Source organism: Hoplias malabaricus, chromosome 7, assembly GCF_029633855.1.
Source record: "Hoplias malabaricus isolate fHopMal1 chromosome 7, fHopMal1.hap1, whole genome shotgun sequence".
Classification (NCBI taxonomy): Eukaryota; Metazoa; Chordata; class Actinopteri; order Characiformes; family Erythrinidae; genus Hoplias; species Hoplias malabaricus.
The window spans coordinates 908,968-934,689 of NC_089806.1; the positions used below are offsets into that span (position 1 = coordinate 908,968).

The 25,722-nt window shown below is 44.3% G+C and overlaps 2 long non-coding RNA genes across 2 annotated transcripts; one reads left to right on the forward strand and one right to left on the reverse strand.

Annotated features, from left to right (window-relative positions):
- The first annotated feature begins 5,538 nt into the window (after positions 1–5,538).
- On the forward strand, positions 5,539–25,232 carry LOC136701670 (uncharacterized). The gene is made up of 4 exons (XR_010803837.1): positions 5,539–6,493; positions 7,931–8,107; positions 9,273–9,390; positions 24,407–25,232. It is a non-coding gene; the product is annotated as an uncharacterized lncRNA (long non-coding RNA).
- On the reverse strand, positions 9,786–14,024 carry LOC136701668 (uncharacterized). The gene is made up of 3 exons (XR_010803835.1): positions 12,939–14,024; positions 11,789–12,135; positions 9,786–10,525 (listed from the first exon to the last, which is right to left on the reverse strand). It is a non-coding gene; the product is annotated as an uncharacterized lncRNA (long non-coding RNA).
- Positions 25,233–25,722: the final 490 nt, after the last annotated feature.

Here is a 25,722-nt window from a genome sequence, read left to right on the forward strand (position 1 = left end):
AGCAGCATTGGAGCTTGGTCTCTCTCCTACTCAGGAGCTGCACAGGGTGAGAGGCGCCGGGCGGGTGGGGGATACTCACAAGTCCCCGGCTGGTGGCCGTACGGCTGGAGTTTGTTCCAGTAAACGAGAGGGTCGCCTCAGTGTGGCTCCGGCTCACAGAGAGGAAGACTTTGACTGGTGTGTGTGTGTGTGTGTCGGCAGGTCCAGGGACAGATCCTCTTCACTGGATTAGAATGCTGTTGTTGGTGTGTGTGTGTGTGTGTGTGTCAGTCACTGGATTAGAATGCTGCTGTTGGTGTGTGTGCTCAGGAGGACAGAGTTGAGGGAATGTATAAAAATCTAGAAGAGATGTGTAACATTAGACACAGAGCAGAACATTTTCTATTACCACTACTTACTAATGTCTTTACAGTGATCTTCAGTAACTACTTTACTTTGACTAACACCAAACACACTCTTCAGGGCAATGGCTGTTTAAATAATGTTTGTTTGTTGTGATGTAATTATCTGTTGTTTGTTTTTCTCAGAGTTGTAAGATTTACCAGACCTTTAGATTCCCTGTTTTTTATTGTGCTGCCACTGGATTCATTAGTTGTTAGTGTGAACATGTCAGTTACAGTGGAGTGTTTACTGAGGCTCCGTCTCAAACCACTCCCTCTTCCCTTCATAGTGAATGTTGTGGGTCATGAACTGGAAGCACCTCCACACAAACTGTTCATAATATAATTGAAATGTGTAGTGTGTATTAAATGTAGTGCACTATGTAGGGAACATGGAGTGATTTGAGACTCTCTTCTCCTTAAATCTGACATTTTAATGTATTTGTTCAATAATAAACTGAAGAACAGAAATGGATATATTTTATTTGTTCATTTCCATTCACAAGCTGAGTTCCCCCTGTGTACATTTTATATTTGGACTATGTTCTCTCTTCTTTATTTATTCTGGAAAAGTGTGTGTGTCATCAACAGATTGGAATGTGTGTGTTGGTGTGTGTTAGCGCTGTACACAGGAGTGTGTTCAGAATGATCTCAGTGGGCCTTGTGCATGGTGGTGTGGACCCTCAGTTTTATTCACAGAGGCTCTACAGCCAGATGTGTGTGTTCCCATCTCCCAAAGCTGATCCCAGTGAGATCAGACTCTACATTCAAGCAGAAGACTCTCAGAGTGAGCAGCTTCTACAGCGTCAGAGAGAATATCTACAACACCCTTCTACACATGGATTTAGGATTATTTTTCTTATTCCAGACAGTGTTTGGTAGAAACTGTATTTACAGAAGGATTTCTATTACTTTCACCTTCATCTGAACCAGTGGCAGCTGCTGAAAAATACTCTAGGTGGCGCTGTTTGTGCCTCAGTGTCAGTTTCAACAATAATCCCAATCCAACTGAACACACTGCAGGACTCCAGCGCTCTGTAGAATAATCAGTCTTTTGTAATTGACAGAAAACACATCAGCAGACTAATAGTTATTAAAATGATCATAAAGTGCAGCTCTAATGAGCTCAGACACAAGGTCCATTACATTATAGAAATCATTCCGTTACAGACCAGTCCAGAAACACACACAGATATTATCACACACATTAATAAGACAATATTAGGGATTTCTAGAGCGCTGGGTATCGCTGGATCAAACTGAGTCTATATACAAAGAGAACTGGGCTCTGTGTGTGTGTGTGTGTGTGTGTGTGTGTGTGTGTGTGGTGTTCATACACCTACTGTTCCCAGGTGCTGAACCCTCCTGTGCTCCTAGGCCACCGTCCTGATGATCCCTGTCATTCCTGATGCAGAGTCTTCATGGAGCTCAGAGGAAGGACATTATTCTCCCAGTCTTTCAGGTTCATATCTCTCCTGACACTGAGGAGACCTGTAGTGGGGCTGGGAACAGTCTACAACCATCACTGGGGAGAATCTGTCATTAACTACCATTTAAAATGACTCCAGATGGAAGTAGGAGTGGAGTGTATGGTGTGAATAATCCGTGTGCTTTAGAGAAGAGATGCTGTTAAAAAGGGACTGAAGAGGGAGAGCTATTACAGCAGGATTTACTCAGATCTGTGGTGGAAAATGTGAAGAGACGACACATTCCAGTGGTGTGTTTATTGCTGTGTGGAGATGTTAATGAGTACAACATGGTAGTGGTAGTAAAGAGTGAGGAGGGGATGAATAGAACTGTGGGATTAGTAAAGTAGGGACCTCACTGGTAATTCTGGATGTTGAAGGAGACTAAGGTGGAATCTGTTGTTGTTCTGTGTTTGGTGACAGACACACGTCTGTTTCTCCTTCTTTTCTTTTCTTTTTTATTCCTCTAATCTCTCCTGCTGCAGGTGGGAGTGGTCTCCACCAATGGAAGTGTTCCCTGCGTGTGATGTTTTCTCCTGCTCCACCAATGGGAAACGCTGCTTGAGGACTGGAGGCGGGACTTTCTCTTCATAAGCAGCGTCATGCAGACAGAAGTGGGGGTGACTGGGGAGATGGGAGGGTTGTGTTTGTTGTGGCTGCTCACACATTAATGTTGAGACTAAAGAGCTGTTTGTGGCTAAAGCTCTAAGGTTGTTGCTGCTAAAATGTTAATGTTGCTGTGAAGCGTTCAGACGACTGTTTTGAGTTGTTTTAAGAGCTTTTAGTCTTAGTTTAGCTAACACTACACCTCCTGTTGTTTTATTGCTCCCACCTCTTCCAGCTCGGTGTGGACAGGTGAGAAAAGGGGCTTCTCATGAAGACGGTAGATCACTTCTGTAGAGACACACTAGGTAAGGGGTGAGTGCCACTGTGTACCTTTAGTGAGGAGAGATTTGTCTGTTCGGTGGGTAAGTGGTTTTATTTGTTTCTTTCCTTTGGCAGCGTCCAGTGTCCACCCCGAGCTTGGATTAACCTCCTGATTAACGCAGAGTGTAAACCGTGTCTTACATTAGACACTCTCACTGTTATTGACTTCTCTTTACTGTTATTCTCTTCTCTTTCTAGAACTTACTGTGTGTGTCCTTTCTGGTTCTGTTCTTAGTAAATGACAGTTGGATCACTTTTGTTGGCGGTGTCTTCCCTGTCTTCAGATTCCCACACACCCCATGGTGCATCCTCTCTCACCCTGAGCTGCCATCTTTTAAGGAGAATGTAACATTGGGCCTCATCCTCATCCTCCCTTTCAGACAGATCACTGTCCAAGTTCACCTTCTCTGAACACACAGTAAACACTGGACCTTCATGTTCCTACACTGACTGAACCCCTTCATATTCACCAGTAATGTTCACTAGTGACTTTACCATTAGGGGCAGTGTTTGTCTTCAAGGGTTCTGCTCCTGAACTCAAACTCTTCCCTGATCCAGGGCCAGGATGTCAGGAACGGAGAGGCGGACTGACGGAGGCGGACGCATTCGCTAAAACACAGGATATTTTAATATAAACAAAACAACGATACTTAAACAGAACAAAAACAAACAAAGAGCCAAACAAGATAAATTAAACAAAGGAAACTAGACAGGGTAAACAGGACAGACGGACGAAAAGCGACACGATGACAAAGGAGAAGAAACGGGGAAACTCTAGAGACAGACGGACAGACTAAATAACGTGACCTACTAAACAAAGGATAAAGGGGAAATGTACGACAAACGGATGAGGGACAAGAGGGCATAAATACAGACACAAACGAGAAACACCTGACACATGACACGGACGAGGAGGCGGGACGAGGGCGGAGACAAGGACATAAACAAAACATAGCCATGTGCTAAAAGCACATGGCCGGGGACAACAGACATGACAGGACGAAGGCGTGACAGATGCCCCCCCCATGAACGCGCAACTCCCGGGGCACGTACACCTAAACCCCCCAGGAGTTGGCACAGGAGAGGGCACAGAAAACAAGACAGACTAAGACAAGACAAGGAACCAAGGGAGACAGGACTCAGGACAGGACGGGAACAGACACAGGAGCTGGGGACATGACAGGACCGAATATATGAGACGGGACATGGGACATGACCGAATATATGAGACGGGACATGGGACATGACAGGAGACTGACAAAGGGGGGCAACAAGAGACGAGAACGGACTGGAGAGGACAGGAGTGGACACATGGGAATTGACGGGAGACTGGACTGGAGACAAGACAGGGGACTGAACGTGGGACGGATACGGAGACTGGACACGTTTGGGGACAGAAGACTGGACATGGACAGGTGAAAGGACAGGGGACTGGACAGGAGATGGGACTTGAGACAGGACAGAGGGTTGAAAGGGAGGCTGGACAGGACTAACAGGGGACTGGACATGAGACAGGACAGAGGGTTGAAATGGGACTTGGACAGGACTAACAGGGGACTGGACATGAGACTGGACAGGGGTCTGAAACAGAGACTGGACAGGGGTCTTAAACAGAGACTGGACAGGGCAGACAGGAGACTGGACTGGACTTGGCAGGGGAACAGGGAACAAGACATTCAGGGGGACAGACACGAACACAGTGACAGGGACTGGGACAGAGACAAAGGCTGACACGGGCACAGGGACAAGGACAGAGACAGGAACCAAGACAGGGACAGACAGGGGAACCAATATAACAGGGGGGTGCCCAGGACTGGCTAATGTCTGTGGGGCAGTCTGAGGAACCAGCCTGGGCACAGTTCTGGGGATCGGCCCTGAAGTCCTTGGGGCCGTCCCACGGACACGACCAGGAGCTGCCAGAGCCACCGTCACGGGGACAGGAGCGGCCGTAGCCACAGTCACAGGGACAGGAGCGGCCGTAGCCACAGTCACGGGGACATGAGCGGCCGTAGCCACAGTCACGGTGACAGGAGCGGCGGGTGCCGCCATCACGGACACAGGAGCGGCGGGTGCCGCCATCACGGAGGCAGGGGAACCTGCAACGACGTCCACGGAGGCAGGAGAACCTGCGACGACGTCCACGGAGGCAGGGGAACCTGCGACGACGTCCACGGAGGCAGGGGAACCTGCGACGACGTCCACGGAGGCAGGGGAACCTGCGACGTCATCCACGGAGGCAGGGGAACCTGCGACGACGTCCACGGAGACTGGGGAACGTGCGACGACGTCCACGGAGGCAGAGGAATCTGCGCCGTCGTCCACGGAGACTGGGGAACGTGCGACGACGTCCACGGAGGCAGAGGAATCTGCGCCGTCGTCCACGGAGACTGGGGAACGTGCGACGACGTCCACGGAGGCAGAGGAATCTGCGACGTCGTCCACGGAGACTGGAGATCGTGCGACGACGTCCACGGAGGCAGAGGAATCTGCGACGTCGTCCATGGAGACAGGAGAGGCGGGCGTCGCGCTCACAAAGACAGGAGAGGCGCGCGCCGCGCTCACGAAGACAGGCGCGGCCGTTGGCGCTGCGTTCACGAAGATAGGCGCGGCTGGAGGTGCCGCGCTCTCGAGGACAGGAGTTTGTGCTGCTCGCCGGGATCGCGCTGGAGCTGTAAAGGGTTTAGGGGGTTTCACAGGCGCACCCTTTAAATCCCCTCGAGGTGCGCCCCTGTTAGCCTCCGACCTCAGAGCTACGGAGGTGAGGCTAACAGCCCCTACCCTTAACGCCCCCCCAAAAATTTCCCCGGACCTGAGGGGGTAATCCTCCAGCAAGGGGGGGACTCCAGCACGCTTCTTCCGCCGACTCTTTCGACTCCCGCTGGCGCAACTACTCGATTCATGAGACGACTCCTCCGATATTGGATCCGGAACAGCGCCAGGCAGGAGCTGGAGCCGGCGACTCCATTCCGAGGCCGCTTTCAAAGCCTCCCCCACAGGATCTTTGGGGCCTGTACGGAATGGAGTCCGGCGAACGGCACATCCCTTGAGGTAATAGTCCGTGCTAGCTGCATCCTGGTAATGGTCGTACATTCTGTCAGGAACGGAGAGGCGGACTGACGGAGGCGGACGCATTCGCTAAAACACGGGATATTTTAATATAAACAAAACAACGATTCTTAAACAGAACAAAAACAAACAAAGAGCCAAACAAGATAAATTAAACAAAGGAAACTAGACAGGGTAAACAGGACAGACGGACGAAAAGCGACACGATGACAAAGGAGAAGAAACGGGGAAACGCTAGAGACAGACGGACAGACTAAATAATGTGACCTACTAAACAAAGGATAAAGGGGAAATGTACGACAAACGGATGAGGGACAAGAGGGCTTAAATACAGACACAAACGAGAAACACCTGGACAGATAACGAGGACGGGTTAACACATGACACGGACGAGGAGGCGGGACGAGGGCGGAGACAAGGACATAAACAAAATATAGCCATGTGCTAAAAGCACATGGCCGGGGACAACAGACATGACAGGACGAAGGCGTGACACAGGAGCAGTTTGCTGATCTTTTCCAGTTGTAATGTACCTTCAGGCGCCGGGAAGATCTCCACTGATCCCTAATGTCGTGTCCAAGGAAATCAGCTGTTGATCATCTCTGTGTCTTTGAGATGGAGAACCTTCCATAAGGTGGACACATGTTCTCCAAGGTTAGTTCCTGACAAAGTCTTGGGACGTGTCTCTCCACATTCACTGGGAAATACACACACACAGACACACACAGAGGACACAGTTGTCTGGATGTCTCTGGTTGGTGGACTAGTCTCAGTCCTGCAGTGACACTGAGGGTTTATAAACTCTAGCAGCACTGCTGTGTCTGATCCACTCACAGCAGTATGGGGGGGACATCAGTGTCCATGGCATGGGTCACCTGCCTCTGTGTGAAGGTACCACACACACATTTCACGTGTTCACAGCTGCTTTCTCTCTGTTCAAAGACACACACTGTTCCACTGACCTCCACAAAGTGACACAGTGAATAAAAGCAGTTTTAAAGAACAGAAGAATAAAGAACACAGTGAAGTGGAGAAATGTTGAAGTGAATGATGAGGTTTAGAAACGGATGTAAAACACTGTAAAACTGACAGAGTTCTTATGGGAAGATGGAGATGAACTAATTCCACACATCAACATTGTGGTCTTTTGAAAACAGAAAGATAAAATAATCCTAGAGAGGAGGTGAAGTGGTGAATGTGATGTGTGTGTGAACTGCTGCGGTGGTGAGGGTGTAGGCTGTTAGTGTTGGGTTTATGAGTGATGTAGGAGAACGGTGGAGAACTCTTTACTGTAGGACACTGTTTAGAGGCTACATCACTCCTACATGAGCTCTTCATGACGACTGACTCAAACACACACACATTTCTAAACATTTCTGGTGATGTTAGTGTGTGTGTGTGTGTGTGTGTGAGGAGGTTTTCTGGTGTGAATATCGTTATGAAGAGCACATGGAGCTGAGAGGGGAGAGAGGCCTTCGTGGAGCAGCGCTGTCACAAACCCAGCAGCATCTTCACCTGCAGATCTACAGGGAAAAGACGAGTAGAGCACAGCATCTGTGGAAATATCACAGTACAATATTAGTTTAACAGTTACATAGTGCAGTTCAGAAGAGCAGAGTCAGGGGCAGAGCACTAATGTCATCAACCAGAATCACACACACAGTCCAACTAACAGTCCATTAGTCTCATCAGCTCCACTACTTCCACTTCCCCTCACTCACACACTCTTTGTGAAGCACTGCCAGTAGTTTCTGCTTCCTAAGTCTTCTCTGAACTGTCTTCCTGCTGATTGGTCTCTGCCTGCCCCTTGACTCTGGATTTTGGGGTTGGTTTATTGGACTGTTTGCCTTGTTCCTGTGTGTGATTCTGGTTGATGACCTTATTGCTCTGCCCCTGACTGCTTTTCTGAACTGCACTGTGTACCTCCTTGTCTCTGTCAGAATAAAGCCTGCACATGGATCCTGTAAACTCTCCTCAGCTTCATTCCATCTGACACTTCACTTCACTTCTGGTTTAGAGCAGAAGTGTGCGTCTGTTGTCGCTTCTTCTCACCGGCTTCTTTTTCTTTTTTCTGCTGATTTTTCTCAACAGTTTTTTGACCTTTGGCTTCTTTTCGAACTGGACCTCATGCTGGACTTCCCTGCTCCTGTTCTCCGGTTCACTTTGGACCATTCTCCCATGGCTGTGTACCCAGCTTCATTCTCACCCCTGCCAGCCACACACAAGCCCTCTCACTTCGCTCTCCTTCCCTCCTCGACTACAGCTGTGGTGAGTGTTCCCCCCTCGCTGAGTCGTCGGTCACTTCCCTGTACTCAGTCTGTGGATGGTGCTGATGGTCTGGATGACGTGCTTTAGTGGTTTTAGTGATAGTGATTTGGCTGTGGTTTGCTGGATGATTGTGGACTACTTGTGTGTACTGTTTTCCTGAGATGATCAGACTCTGCATCTGAACTAAAAAGTGTCAGTACTCCTGCTCGTTTGAGTCCTCTGATGTTTAACTTATGTCTGAGTCTTGGGTTTATGTGTCGTCCCTGGTGTATTCACTGGTCCCCGCGCTCTCACTTTTCCTGCCGTGCTTCTGATGAACACATTCTAGTTATTTGGTCACAGACGGATTATTAAAAATCATAAACAGTCACGTGGCATTAATACTGTTCACCTCCGCTCTCTCACTGAGTTCAGCTCTGACTTCTCCACTGGAGCTTTCCCATCGAATATAGTTCTCCTGAACTCTCACTCTGTTTCTCACAAGACATCACTAATAAATGACTTAATCACTGATGAGAGCCTGGACATGCTCCTTCTCACTGAAACATGGAAACGAGCTGGAGATTTCCTTCAGTTCATCAGTGCCCCAGACTTTACTCATATAACCAAACCTCGTCTCATAAGTAAAGGTGGTTCGGCCGCAGTAATCCACTCGGTCCTGAACGTTAAACAGTTGGACTTCCATGATGTCACTACCTTTGAACACCTAGCTCTGAAAGTCCTCTCATCTATTTCACTGCTGTTGATTTATCCTCCTCCCAACACCTTTCTCTGATTTGAGCTCCTCACTGTTGCTTTATCTGTGTCATCTGTTATTATTTTGTTGGGTGATTTCTATATTCATGTTGATTCAAACTGTGTTCTCCACTGAACTGCAGTGTTTTTGAATGTTCTGAATGGACTCAGCATGTGTATGGAGCTGTATTAGGGTCAAAAGTTTTGTTCATTTCAAATAAAATCAAACTGAAAAATCAAATCTTGAGACTGAACTTTGAAAAATACAATGTTTTCAAAATTAAAATAAGTGTAGGAAGATGTTTTTCAGTTTAAATAGAATTTGGATTCATTTCTATTTTATTTTTTATAAATTTAGTTTCATTTTTATTTTCCTATGTATTTTGACAGTTGATGTTTTATATTTTAATTGTAAATGTTATATTTTCAGTTTCAGTTTCACAGTAGAGTCTGCTCTGGTTAAGGCTGTGAATGACTTACTGCTGTCTTTTGATGCTGGATTCCTTTATATCCTGGTTCTCTTGGATTTAACACCAGCTTTTGATGAGGTCAGTCACAACCTACTTATATCAAGACTATCATCTGTTGGTGTTTCTGGCCTTGCCCCTCAGTGCTTTCATTCATTCCTCACTGAGAGACATCAGTGTGTCACTATGGTTCTCATAAATCTTATTTGGCCATGTTTTTTTTTCTCGTATTGAATATTATTTTTTGATTATTGCAGTTCACTGTTCTATGGACTTTCAGTCAAACTATTAAACTGTTTTCAATACAGCCAGAGTTCTGCAGCTAGGGTCCTTACCTCCACCAAGTGAACAGTGTTATGGAAATTTTTAATTAATCTATGTGAAACCAGGAAGGAAAATCGAAAGATCAATTTCTCAAAGAATTCTTTGGGGAGACCAGAGGAATAAGACACACAGTCAAAGATTCTCTCTAATCTCACGAGTTTATTGAACAAATCAAGTCATACATATAGAGCCCCAGTCACGTACACCAGCAACGTTTTAACCCAAACATTCCCTTATTGGTGGAAAAATGGTGAGAATGTCCTTCAGACATTCAGACAACACATAACAGCTCAGACCTGTAATTGTCCACAGGTCACCGTAACCACAACTTCAAGCACTAAGGCCTACTATATGACTAAGAATTAACCAAGATTAATCAAAACCCCATATCTTTTGTCATTAGATTAGATTAGATATTACAAAACATTACTCATTAGTGTTAATCTGCATTTTTCCATTACATTCCTCCCTTTTTATGATTTAAAATCTTTAATCATAATATTGCAAAAAGAAAATGCAAAAGATAACATCAACCATAGACTAGCTAAGCTTTCAGTCTAGGCATCATAACTCATGCATTTAAAAAAAAAAAAACATTAAATGATTACACGTGATATGATTACATGTTGAATGATTATGTAAACTTATAAAATCATAAAATCAACCTGAAATCAGCATCAATAAATGAAAAGTGAATAAATGAAAAATGAATGAAAATGAAATAAAAATTTACTCCTCATCAAATGAGGCATGGAGTGGCTGGGGCATTTCAAGAGGCATCTCATCCAGCGGATTTTTCTTGGCTGCAGGGTCAAGCTCCATGTACACATCTGCACTCACCATACTGAATTGTATACCAACAGCTCGTTCAGTAATTTTGATGATCAGGCTTCTGGCACAGGGAATAATACAACATCCGATTAGTGCAAATACTGATAGAGAAATGATTACCGTGACAGCCAGCTTCAGCCCCAATGCTCCCCATTTGCCAAAATAGGAATCAAACCATGCCATCCAGTCATTATTTATACCTGAAAATTCATACAACTCCTCAGTAAAAGTTGTTAACTCCTTCATTGCCTCAGTGAATGACCCGTTTGCTGCTGTGTGATTAGGAATGAAAGTGCAGCAGCGATCACCAAACATGTGACATACACCTCCCTTTTCAGCCAAAATCATATCTAGGGCAATTCGGTTCTGATACGTCATTTGTGAAGTGTAATGCAACTGCTCCCCCAGAATTTTCAGTGTGTCACGAGTCATATTAGCCAGACGCTGTTGATTATACCATATGAAATTTATCCAATCCACATTTTTGTTCATCGTTACCCATATGAAAATAGACTCAAACCCTGCTGCTATAGGGTTCCGTGCTTTAAATTCATCGGGAACCCCACGTGGAATGCCTATTGCATCTAAGTAGATCAAACGGTCCCCCAAGAAATCTCTCTTCGCCCTGCGAATCACCTTTTTAGTCGGAAGGTTAGAGAATTTGGATCCAGGGAAAATAAGTGTTGGCTCTGCCAAAATAACCAGAGCACATGTACCTGTCCAGTTTGAAGGAAGGGTCGATCTAAGACGACCTCCGTTACCACACCGCCAAAATATGTCAGCCCTTGGTCTCCGTTGAGTCACCAGGAGCGTGTAGCTTGGGGGATAGAGAGTATACATGTTCTGAAATGTAGTTGTGTGATCAGACCCCAGTTGAAACACCCTTTGAATTTGATCAACCACCCACATGATGGAACAATGCCCTGGAAAATATCCCACTTCTATCGCGCAGGGGCGCAAGTGGTCTGCTACGACACACATTACATCTTTTGACAAGTTTCTAGTGTAACACTCATAGGGAGCGTTCAAATTGTCAACATAATCATCTGGGTTTTCGATCATCCCAGTAGGGGACAAGAAGGACTTAAGCCATGTGGGACATTCACGATGTATAACTGAGTAGTTGAAACATTTTACCTTTATTCCCCTGCAGTAAGCATTCTGGATCTGGATGCATTTTTTCTCATGTATTTGGCACAAGTGGAAACATTGTAAGGAAACGGCATGATAATTGGAACGTCCCGTGCCCCCATACAGACATAACATGATGAATTTGTGGCTGTTGTGACAGCGTATTTAGCTTTTTGATACCAAAGACTTGTACCTGAACGTATGGTGCAGCTGGGGTAGCCTGAACCTGGAAATGACCCAGCCAATGCCGGTGCCAACAACATCACCCACATGATTAACAGTTGGTAATCTTTCATTCTTGCTTCGCGGTGTCGCTGTCATCCCTCTGTAAGGTTGGTGCCTTTTTGCAGTGCGACACGTGGATCCAGGGTGCGCGTCCCTCGACCTTCACCGCAGTTTCAGTAGTGAGCAGGACTTGAAAGGCCCCAACCACTGTTGATTCCTCCAGTGCTTACGCCTGTGATCCTTTATCACCACCCAATCTCCTTGTTCTAGAGAGTGTAGCTTCCCCTCCAGTGGTTTAGGTGAAGCTGCTGCTGCCTGTGAGTGAACAGAACGCAAGATTGTTAGCAATTTCTTACAATAGGACGACATGTGGTCTTCCAAGAGTCCCATGTCGTCCACGTGGTCTGCTGGATCCAAACCCCATCTCGGTGGCCTGCCAAACAAAATTTCAAAAGGTGTTAAACCAGTTTTGGTTCTGGTTCGCATACGTATATACATCAAAAACAGTGGTAGTACCTGCACCCAATTGAGCCCTGTTTCTACACAACATTTCTGAAGCTTGCTTTTGATTGTTGCATTTTCTCTCTCGACTGCTCCTGCACTCCGTGGATGATATGCACAGTGTAGTTTCACATCAATGCCCAATTTCTCTTTTAGCTGAGTGAGTGCTGTGCTGATAAAAACTGGCCCATTGTCACTCCCAATGCGTCGAGGAATACCCCAACAGGGAATAATGTGCTGAATCAAAACTTTGGCCACTGCCTGAGCGTCTTGTTTGCTGGTAAAGAAGCATTCAACCCATTTATAAAACACATCCACTACCACCAGACAATACCTTTTCCCCTCGCACTGGTTGAGTTCAATGAAATCCATCTGCAAATGTTCAAATGGCTCATTGGGTGGAGGATGTGCCCCTGGTATTATTTTAATGCCTTGAGCTGCATTGTGCTGGGTGCATATAAGACATTTTTCACAAAATCTTTGTGCAAAAATAGTGAACCCTTTTGTGTACTAGATTTGTTGTACTGCAGATACCATAGCCCCTTTGGATGCATGATCTCTCCCATGAGACAATTTTGCAAAATAGGGAAAATTAGCAGAGGGTAGGAAAGGCCTACCATCTAAAGCTTGCCACATTCCGTCCTTGAAAACACAGCCTGCTTTGCGCCAAGCAAACGCTCTGCCTCTGAGGCCTGTGAGGTTAGTTCTGTGTGTGAGTGTGAGAGGGTGGGGCTCCGGAACACAGGATTCCTGAAAAAGAGAAAACATTAGGTCATTATCAGCTGCTTTCTTCGCTGCTTCATCTGCAAAAGCATTTCCTCGTGCCACTTCTGAAGTGTCTTTTGTGTGAGCCTGGCATTTAATCACAGCAACAGCTTTTGGTAACAGGAGTGCTTTTAATAATGCTGCCACCAATGTGTGATGTGTAATGTGTTTCCCTGTGGATGTCAGAAAATTCCTGTAGGACCATATCATTCCAAAATCAAACACACAGGAATATGCATATTTGGAGTCAGTCCAAATATTCACAGTCTTACCCTCAGCCAGTTTGCATGCTTCTGTGAGAGCCACCAATTCTGCTGCCTGCGCTGATAGAGAACTCGAAAGCCTGCCAGAACACAAACACTCATACAAGGTCACAACTGCAAATCCCACTCATCCACAGTCATCGCGAGACGCGGATCCGTCTACATACAAATTGAGATCAGCGTTATGAATTGGAACATCAGTTAAATCAGGCCTCGGAGAACACACCTGTGAAATGGCTGCTAAACAGTCATGAGGTTCTCCATCATCTGATGTAGGGAGTTGCTGGATTTAAAATGGTACAACGCTGAATAGTGACATTTGGTGAATCGAGCAGCATAACATGATACCGCAACCATCTCGCTGCTGACAAATGAGATGTTTTCTGCTCCAACAAAATCATTGAAACTGCATATGGAACCAATAATGTCAGAGGGTTGTAACACACAAGATCTCGGGAAGCTAAAACTGCTCTCTCTGCTGCTGCTGCTGCACGCAGACACTTTGGCAACCCTTGAGCTACAGAATCAAGTTTACTAGAGAAATACGCCACTGGGCGCTTACGACCCCCATGCTCTTGCAGCAACACAGAAGTCATGAATCCATTTTTCTCATCCACTGTCTGAAAGAAAGGTTTGTCAGGATCTGGTAAACCCAAAGTAGGTGTTTGTGTTAAAGCAGTTTTCAAATCTGTGAAAGCAAAATCAGCTCCGAGTCCATTCAAATTTGTCATGAGTGGATAATCCTTTCCCATGAATTAGAGCAGATAATGGTGCCTCTCGCTCTGCATAATTTAGAATCCACTGTCTACAGTAAGACGTCATACCCAGAAAACTCCTCAGCTGCCTTTTAGTCACAGGTTTCGGAATTTGGCAAACTGCCTGCACATGTGAGGAGGACAGTGATTTTCCCCCCTGCAGATATGTCATGTCCTAAATAAGACACCTGTTGTTGGACAAATTGGAGTTTTTTCTGACTGACTTAGTGTCCCCTCTCTGCTAAGAAACACAACAGTGCTATTGTGTCTTCTTTGCATGTCTCTGCATTAGGTGAACAAACCAACAAACCATCAACATATTGTACAAGTGCACTTCCCCCTGGGAAAACAAAATCTTCCAAATCAGCCTTAAGGGCCGCATTAAAAATGGTTGGGGACTCCGCGTACCCCTGGGGCAGGCGTGTCCACGTCCACATTTTACCCTTGAATGAAAAAGCAAACCAGTACTGGCTTTCCGGATGAACCGGAATGCTGAAAAATGCATTTGCTAGATCAATTACAGAAAAATAAGTGCTATTTGCAGGTACCTGTGATAGGATTGTGTGTGGATTTGGAACCTCTGGTGCACGCGGGTGAATGGCGGAGTTTACAGTTTGTAAATCCTGTACAAACCTCCATTCCTCAGGCTCCCCCGGACCGCGGATTTTTTTCACCAGAAATATTGGAGTTCGGACCGGAGATTCACGACACGGAACGATCACCCCAGCCTCAACGAGCGAGTCAAATACCGGGTGATACCCTCTACAGCGTCGCGTTTTAGAGGATACTGACATTTTTTTGGTCGGTAATCGCTTTTTGGAGTGACCACGACTGGTTGGGCAGATTTTATTAATCCGACGTCGTATTTGTTTTTTGCCCATAGACACACAGGAATCATTGTCAACTCCCCAGTAGGAACTGAAACCCCTACACAGCTCTGGCCAGTGTGCGTCTGCGGATCGACGAGCTGAACAGTGCGAAAGACAGAGACCATAGCTGTGTATGGGATTCGGAAAACCCGTCCCCCTGCTTCTCTGTTCCCCACCATCAGTATTTTCCCAATTTCCCAAAAGGGTACATCTATACAACCATGGACCCAAATCCTCCCACTCATCCTCACAGGGCTTTGTCAGTGAAACATGTGCTATAGTGCGCTCAAATCTGCGCTTTTTTTCAATTACTGAGTCAAACAAATGCCTCTGTGAGGGTGAGAGAAGGACCTGTGCTGCAGAACGTCCATTTTCCCAGTAAATGTAATTCAAAGTCAGTTTCTCATTTAAAACCCACATGTCCCATTTTGATTCAAACTCACTGTCAGGGCCTTCATGCACAGAAGCTGTACAGTGAAGGTCCTCTGCTAACATCACATCGATGTTTGTGAGGCGGTCAGTGGATATTGGAAATTTAGCTTGTACAGTGGTTAATAAATCATCAGCTAATATTAAATTAGCTAGTTTCCACTCATAATTATACAAAGGCTGGCCACATGCCTGCTTTACCATTGCATAATCCACTGAGTCCTCCGCAGAAACCTCGATGCCGTTAGAGGATGCCTTTAAAGAAATTTTCAGTTTACACATTAAATCCCTTCCCAAGAGATTAATTGGACACACTTCTGAAAACAAAAATGCATGTGAGAAAGTTTCCCCTGTTTGTAAAGAACACTTTAAAGGTTCTGTGGTTTTGTGGTTTGGGTACCTGATACACCTATTGATGTTATGGCTTTCCGTGTAAGCTGAGGCTTTTCAGGGAAGTGTGAAGCTCTAAGAGTGGATGTAGTGGCCCCTGAATCAACTAAAAAACTAAGCTCTCTCCCTGCCTCTGTCATGGTTATTCTAGGCATGGCTGTGTAAGCATTAGTTTGTGTTAATAATAAAAGTTGTTCACTTATCGTTTCTGATGTTCGTCCAGGCACTCCATCCCCGTTCAGCTCCTCCACCCCCAAGGCCTCCTCTCAGTCGGAAGGCTCCATTGCTTGCAGGGCTTGTCTCTCATCTCCATGTCTGTTGGGACAGTCTCTTATGAGGTGCTCAGGACTTCCGCAGGCGAAACACCCTGCACCTGCCCCAGTCCTGCCATAGCCTCTTCCTCTCCCCCTGCCTCGGCCTCCGCACCGTCCCCCACCTCTTTGATTGTGGTCCAATACCTGCTTCCACAATGCCAGCTGTGCATAAACCAGTCTGCGCTCCTCCTTTTCTCGTTGTTTTTCTCTCTTGGCGTTCAGAACTTTTTCAGCATGCGCTGCATACTTTTCCACCTCTTTCAGTCGGCCCACGTCCACATCTAAACAGTTGGTTTCAACACAGGCGCGTAGATCTGGGCGTAATTCGCACACGAAGTGATATTTCAGCTGGCTTTCCCAGGCAGTTATGTCCGCAGTCTCCCAGTCCTCCGTTGGTGGTCCGCCGCCTCCATGTTTCCTTGTCACTTTCAGGAGGCGGGAAAGGAAGGACCGCGCGGATTCGTCTGGCTGTTTAGTGTTGCAGAGTTAGACTAAATAGACTCTGCAATTTTTCGCGGGTCGTGTTGGTGCGGATACCTCCCTTTGATGCGTCCACACAATGCATCAAATTTGGTGAGATACGCCTGACCCAACTCTGTCCTGCTGGGTTAATGTCCACTCCAGTCAAGAGATCTCCTTGCACTCTCGTCCAGTCAACTCCCATCCGTACGGCCAGCAATCTTCCCAGCTCATGCAGGCTCGGATGAAAAGTCTCACAGAATTGTTTTAAGCGTTTGCAGAATTCCTCTCCCCCATCTGTAACCTCGGGGAGAGAAGCGGCCACCTCTTTGATCTCAGCAAAAGTCCATGGTCTGAACACCTGTCCGATGGTCTCACCCATCGGAACCTCAAGCATCGGCATGCTAAACTGGTTCATGGCCTGGACTAGGCCGGGAATCTCGTCCTCTTCATCATTGTCCCTGGAGCGGAGTTTCATGCTTAGTGGAGCAATCTCCTTTTTTCTGGCTTTGGGCTTTACGCTTGGCTCTGTGAGGCTCTCAGGCGTGTCTGGAGGGGGAGAGGCTCTTCTCCCTCCTCAGTCTCGTCCTCCTTCACCATTATCTCTCGTGCTGCCTGAAAGGGTGGGTCCCTTGGCGGAGTCTGCAACTGTTGAGCGGTTAATTGCGTTTCAGCGGGTGGAGGAAATGCAGGTGACTGCCATGAAAGCGGAGGTTCTGAGGCTGAGGTTGGTTGCGTCTCGGCGGGTGGAGGAAATGCAGGTGACTGCGATGGGAGAGAGGCGGTCCTGAGGCCTGCGCGGGGCGATGTGGATTCACGTCCAGGCCCCAGTTGATCTTCGGATAAAGGCCGTACTCAGGAGGGGGTGGACGGGCCAGAACAGGCACGGGAGTACATGGAAGAACAGTACAAACATTTGCACAATGGTTAGATATTGGTGAAGTAACACAAACATTTGATTTAACATCCTCATTAACTTCTCTCTTCTTTGCGTTTCTGTTCTTTTTCTGAATACTTTTATCTGCTTCTCCCCTCCACATTTGTAGCGCCTTACGGTCCGCTACAAACGGCTCTGGAAGTTTTTTACAACCCCCACACCCACTAAGCTGAATATTCTGTCTGAGTGTTTCAGTCTCCTGCTCTTTATGTATTAATTTATCTGTCAACCGTTCCAACTGGTTTGGACTGAAGCTCCCTCCCTCAGGGAAACCCAGTTCAACCCATTCCTCCATCTGCCTCACACTGCTCGGGCCATACTCCTTCAGCATGTACCTGTATTGTGATGCAGCCTTATTAACTTTCTTTCTCCTCAGCCTGGTTCTGTGCTGTTTTGCTGTAACAACACCCCATAATTTTATTTTAAAATAAACCTCAAGTTAATTAAATAAATTGATCAAAATTGAAGGGAAAACCCAACACACATACACATTTTTTTTATTTTTTTTCTCAATCTCTCTCTTAGAGATTACTGTGACGTCACCTGTATGTCCCTCTCTAGCGGACTTTTTCTAAAGGTACCTTACTCATTAGAATGTCCTGCCCTAGGAGCTCGTCAGCTCTGGAAACATAACATCAACAGTAGTATGTGCCTTACAAAAATTATAAAAATATTTTTTGGTGATATTTTATTAATTTGTGGTTGTTAAATCAACAGGATTGTGTATAATTACTCAAAAATTCTTTACTTTAAGGCTATATAGATCATTTATTTATATTCCCAACTAAAACCAAGAGATAAATTAACCTCACACCTGAAACCGATAACTCCAGTCCAGTCCTGGAAAAAGACAGGAATCTAAAAATAGAGAAAATTCCAAAAATTAATATCTATCAAATTCAGATACACTACTCTACATTTCAAATCTAGGCCAGAGATGAACCTTCAAGGCTTCAGAGGAAAAGCAAACTTCCAAGAATTGATTTAATGCAGCATTTAACTGGACAAATCTGACCATTCCTGCTTTCTTCTGCACAGTTTCTCTGTTTAACTTTACACCGAAACAGGCCAAATCTCTGGATTATTAAAGTCACATAAGATCTGGTTTGCTCAATATTTAATACAAGTCTGTGACTAGACCTTGTTTATACAGAAATAATTACTTTTCTCTATAGCTATAAATGTCTGGTTTGATAAAACATTGTTGTACCTCCTGCCTCATTAAAATATTGATCAAGTGGGATGTTAACAAACAAGATTATCTTTGAATTCAAATCCTATGAATCATGAAGAAAACTGCTTTAATAACAATCCCATACGCCAGTAATATACATTTAAAATCACAGACGCCACAGTGATTCAGTGATAATATAGTTATAATCATCAAATTAAAAGAAATAAACACTTAAAATATATCAGTCTGTGTGTAATGAATGAATATAATATACAGGTTTCACTTTTTTAATGGAATTACTGAAATAAATCAACTTTTTCATGATATTCTAATTTTATGACCAGCACCTATAATTAATATTTACAGGTCAGATTTGAAACCTGGAAGGACCTCGGTTTTAGGAAATACACCTGTAAATCCCTTATATGTTATCTATTAAAGTGAACATAGAAGAGGTTCCATCAACCTCATCATACACCTGTAAGAACAAAGCAAAAAACACACAAAAGACAAATGTTTCATTATACCATTACAGTAGTGTATTGATAAAGACAATAATGAAGAGTAAAAAGCTGAAATAGGACAAAGAATATGAATAAAGGTCATATAGCAAAATATGTGTGAACTACAAAGCCAATATTTATGATATGTATTGAATCTGTATACATATATTCAGAATTATAAAATACACACTTATATAATGTTGGTCCACCAATTGCGGCCAGCAGCTTTGGGGCTGTTATGGAAATTTTCAATTAATCTATGTGAAACCAGGAAGGAAAATCGAAAGATCAATTTCTCAAAGAATTCTTTGGGGAGAACAGAGGAATAAGACACACGGTCAAAGATTCTCTCTAATCTCACGAGTTTATTGAACAAATCAAGTCATACATATAAAGTCCCAGTCATGTACACCAGCAACGTTTTAACCCAAACATTCCCTTATTGGTGGAAAAATGGTGAGAATGTCCTTCAGACATTCAGACAACACATAACAGCTCAGACCTGTAATTGTCCACAGGTCACCGTAACCACAACTTCAAGCACTAAGGCCTACTATATGACTAAGAATTAACCAAGATTAATCAAAACCCCATATCTTTTGTCATTAGATTAGATTAGATATTACAAAACTACTCATTAGTGTTAATCTGCATTTTTTCATTACATCACACCTGTTCTCCAGCAGCTGCACTGCTTTCCTGTTGAGTTTAGGATTAAATACAAAATCCTTCTTCACAACTTCAAGGCTCTCTATGGTCTGGCTCCTTCATTTCTGTCTGAACTCATTTATTTTTACTGTCCTTCCCTCTGTCTCTGCTCCTCCAACTCTGGTCTCCTTACTGTCCCCTCAACTAAACGTTCTAACCCAGGTGGCAGATCTATCAGTGCTGCCCCTAAACCTTGGACCTCTCTTCCTCCTCCTCTTCTTCACAACTGTTTAACTTTATCTTCCTTCAAATCACTGCTAAAGACATTGTTTCCCAAATTTTACTCCCAGTAACTTTTTTCTTTTGTTTTTCTTTTTTATGTAAAGCATCCTTGGGTTTGGGAAATGCACTCTATAAGTTGAACTTACTATTATTATTATTATTATTGTGTGTGTGTGTGTAGGCTGACGGTAGGGGCAACAGTTAATACTCAGAGGATGACCTCTGGTGGCCTGGTTGGGCACTGCACAAGACACTAGAAATGTACCCCTCACAGTTTTGACTGATTAGGGACCACCACAGAGACAAAGCCATGTCGTTACTTTAGGGGGTGATATAGTACTTTCATTATTTACCATTTCCTTTTGGGCATTAAATAAACACACTGACCATAACCATGCACTGATCAGCAATGTATTCATTCAGCAATGACTTTAATAAGAACATTATTTCACACTCATCCATTCTTTTCTCCACAAGACACCTGCACTGACTTCTCTTCAGTCTCAGTAAATCAGATCTAAATAAACATTAGTCACGTAGTAAAAGCTTTAATAGCCATTAAACAGGACTCTACCACACTGCATTTCTTTAATCACTAATTAAATATTAATAATTATTCATCACACAATTAACATCAAACACATTACTCCACAAACACAGGTGCTGGTGATAAAATTAGAATCTCATGAAAAAGCTGATTTATTTCAGTAATTCCATTTAAAAGTGAAACTTGTATATTATACTCATTCATTACACACAGACTGATATTTCAAGTGTTTTTCTTTTAATTTAATGATTATAACTGACAACTAATAAACTCAGTAAACATATTCAGTAATGAATGAATATAATATACAAGTTTCACATTTTGAATTGAATTACTGAAATAAATATTTCAAAAAATTAATTTTAATGACATTCTAACTTTATGACTAGCAGCTTTCCTTTTTTTCCCTTTTTGTACTTGGGGAGGTGATGAATTAAGTCTTAAATGAAGCAGGAGTGACATGGAACTAATTGAAGGTGGAGCAGGAAATACGAATGAGATGTTGGGTAATTTTACCTTTGTGTTTTCCTTCTCACTCTGTGACTGACTCATTTGGGTGATGTCTTCACAAAGGAGTTAGAGCATAATGAAGGTATCAGCACATGCAGCTGATCCTCGCTTTAAACAACAAAGCAATGTGTCACTGTCCCATTTACCACACTTTTACCATCACCGTACTTAGAAATATTACACTGTAGAAATAATTTGTTTCACACATTTTACAACATCAAATCTAACTGTGTCTGTATCTGAAGAAAGGAAGTACACGCAAAAGCCAATGACATGTACATGTAATAATATTCATTCATTGTCTGTAACCCTTATCCAGTTCAGGGTGGCAGTGAGTCTGGAGCCTACCCACAATCACTGGGCACAAGGTGTGAACACATCCTGGAGGGGCACCAGTTTTTCACAAGGCGACACACTCACACCTATGGACACTTGAGTCACCAATCCACCTACCAACCTTCCACAAACCTGGAGTGTGGGAGGAATGTGGAGCACCCTGAGGAAATACACGCGGACATGGGGAGAACACACCACACTCCCCACAGACAGTCACCCGGCGGAAACCCATGCAGACACAGGGAGAACACACCACACTCCTCAGACAATCACCTGGAGGAAACCCACGCAGACACAGAGAGAACACACCACACTCCTCACAGTCACCCGGAGGAAACCCACGCAGACACAGGGAGAACACCACACTCCTCACAGACAGTATCCTGGAAGAAACCCACACAGACACAGGGAGAACACACCACACTCCTCAGACAATCACCTGGAGGAAACCCACGCAGACACAGGGAGAACACACCACACTCCTCACAGACAGGCACCCAGAGGAAACCCACGCAGACACAGGGAGAACACCACACTCCTCACAGACAGTATCCTGGAAGAAACCCACACAGACACAGGGAGAACACACCACACTCCTCTGACAGTCACCCGGAGGAAACCCACACAAACACAAGGAGAACACACCGCACTTCTCACAGACAGTCACCCGGAGGAAACCCACACAGACACAGGGAGAACACACCACACTCCTCACAGACAGACACCCGGAGGAAACCCACGCAGACACAGAGAGAACACACCACACTCCTCACAGACAGACACCCGGAGGAAACCCACGCAGACACAGGGAGAACACCACACTCCTCACAGACAGTCACAGGGAGAACAGACCACACTCCTCACAGACAGTCACCCGGAGGAAACCCACACAGACACAGGGAGAACACCACACTCCTCACAGACAGTCACCCGGAGGAAACCCACACAGACACAGGGAGAACACCACACTCCTCACAGACAGTCACCCGGAGGAAACCCACACAGACACAGGGAGAACACCACACTCCTCACAGACAGTCACCCGGAGGAAACCCACGCAGACACAGGGAGAACACCACACTCCTCACAGACAGTCACCCGGAGGAAACCCACGCAGACACAGGGAGAACACACCACACTCCTCACAGACAGTCACCCGGAGGTAACCCACGCAGACACAGGGAGAACACACCACACTTCTCACAGACAGTCACCCGGAGGAAACCCACGCAGACACAGGGAGAACATACCACACTCCTCACAGACAGTCACCCGGAGGAAACCCACGCAGACACAGGGAGAACACACCACACTCCTCACAGTCACCCGGAGGAAACCCACACAGACACAGGGAGAAAACACCACACTCCTCGCAGACAGTCACCCGGAGGAAACCCACGCAGACACAGGGAGAACACATCACACTCCTCACAGACCGTCACCTGGAGGAAACCCACACAGACACGGGGAGAACGGGGGTTTTTAGGCTGTTTAATGATATAAGCTACGATGTTAAAACTGTCCGGGTGTTTATAGGTTGCTCTGGGTTCATTTCTACAAGTGAATGTTAGATTGTTGCAAAGTTTGCTACAGTGCACCAAGTGGTTGTTAGGGTGTACTTGGTGGTTGTCAGCGTTTCTAGATTGATCTGTAGGTGGTCACAACAGTGCTTATAGGTAGTTACTAGGTGAATAATGTGGGTGCCAAAGGATGTTTTTGTTGGTTGTTGTTTTCTTTTACCAGGTGTTAGGATAGGAATACAGAGAAAATTTGAATGCAATATTAATATAGGCTTGGCCTTTTGTATATTAAATAAAAAAAGAATATGAAATACATCACAACTGTTAGAACAAAGGACAATTTAAAAGAAAAAATGTGCAAATTCACCCCCCCCCCCCCAAAAAAAAAGGCTATAATCATGCTCTCATTAGATTAATAAAATGTTTGTACACAATATAAAATTTTTCTCTGCATTATAATTAATAGTAATATCATATTTCCTGACAAATACTTCCAAAATCATGAGTTTATATATGTTAACCCTACAGCCTGGGAAAGAGTAAAATAATACATTTAATAATTAATAAATAAATAAATAAATAAAACATGCATCACCAATTGCGCTAAAGTATTGTCCACTTTAAAATAACTTCTGAGTAGATAATGTTGGAATGTAAAGGAAGAGCGAGGCGACAGACTGTTCAATAACGGACACTGAACCTTTGACCCCGTGTAAACCAAATAACACCAATTCTGCCCAAAACACTACCTATCTGTGGGGTTTAGTCTGACTCCTGGTGACAGGAAAAATCTTCTGGAGGTAAGCATTTGACATAAAATGGTCACAATGTGAGAATAAAGTCTTTGTTTAAGACTCGTTTGGGTGTGAATTAACTTTACTTTAAGTTTGTTTAGCCAGGATAACTAGGTCAGGATGGCAGCACTACTTATTAACTAACATTAAGTATGTGTTCAAACTTGTGTGTCGGTTCCCTTGGTAGCTACATAGATTGTTAAATTTAGTCTGGGATTGGTTGACGTTCCCACTACACATTTTTTGACGAGAGTCATAACAGAGGCAGAAATTCCTCCACTGCCCAAACCAAAGTGGGTCTGTGTCAAAGACGTCAGGAGAGGGTTTGGCCTCGGTTCCTTGTTTGTTTTTAATGGACTTACAACATCACGTCCTGCCTTTGGTTCTTATTGATTTCACACTCGAAATGGACAGAGATCCTCCTGCTCAGTAGAGCTAGTTGAACATTAGCTAGCCACAGCTTAGTTTGGCAAAGGAAATTTGTATGGAGGAGAACATTCCATTGGATAGGGAAGAACCACCACTTTTTAAGGCCACCTTCAGATGTTAATGACTTGTGCTGCCACTCAGTTTTGATCTCTTTTTTTCAGCATCTTCTTGCTATACCTCAAGGCTGTTCATGATAAGTACAGACCGCAGGATTGTGAATGACCAAATCCCTACCTTCATCTCTGCCATCTGTTTGATCTTTGGAAGCTATTACTGTCTCAACATCCACTATCCCATGGATTCGGCCTCCAGACATGAGCTCCTTCAGAGGCAAAGACACGCCTTTAATGATTCCTCTTTAAGAACTAATCACTGTGTGTCATAGTTGATTATGAACTCTTGTGTTCACAAAGGGGTTTCTCCAACATCAATCCAGAGAAGGGAACAAAGGCTGAAACAAAGAAAAATAAGAAGCAGCTCACAGTGAACCCAAGAGTTCTCTCCCTCATTGCAGATCTCTCTGATCAGAGAGAGACAGGTTAAAGATGGACTCACCCAACTCAACTGTGAAGACTGAACGTCACACAGCACTAGTTCTATGGAATAGTTCACACTTTACTGTACTTTAGCTGTTAACTACTGACATTCAGAACAGTGTTATTCTGATGTTTTCAGTTCACTTTAGTAATTTAACAAGCAGTGTTTGGTTCTGTTAAATGTATGTGAAGATTATTATTGTACATTTTTGTACAGTTACTGATGCCTAATGATTACTTGAATAGTAAGGTCAAGGCAACATTATTTATTTTTTTATTCTTCAGTCGTATAATTTTGGAAATGACAAACAGCAATGTACTTCTTCAACACCCTGCATCACATAATAAAGGTATTCTAATGTTGGGTCCTGCTTTTAAGACGATTTGGCCATTTATTCATTAAACTGTGTATATATATATATATATATATATATATATATATGCGTGTTACTAGCAGGGAGAGTAGAGTTTGTTGGCTGTTCACATTTGAGTTAATAAAAATGCTGTTGGAGAACATTTGATCCTTTATTTGATTGCTTTAATGAATCTTCAGAGTGAGGATGAAGGCATCTTCAAGGTAAGAAAATGGTACATACATCTAACAAATGTTTAATTGTGTCATGAGTGCATTGTCATATGTATCTGTAAACAGTTCAGTTTTATAAAGTGTATTCACTCCTGCCACCTTTCAGGCATTGCATTCCTACTCCTGTGAGTGGTTGTGGAAGGAAGAATGTGCTGACCTTTGTGACACTCAGGAAAATATGTTTATTCTAATATGTAAATATGTGATATTCTAATCCATTTAAAATCAAGCTTTTATTGTTTGATCTTTTGGAAGATGATTTTTTATCACTTTTGACAGCTGTGGTAGAGATAAACATGGTGAAGAGAGGGGATGATATACAAAGGGCCCATGCCAGAACCTGTCTTACTAGTCT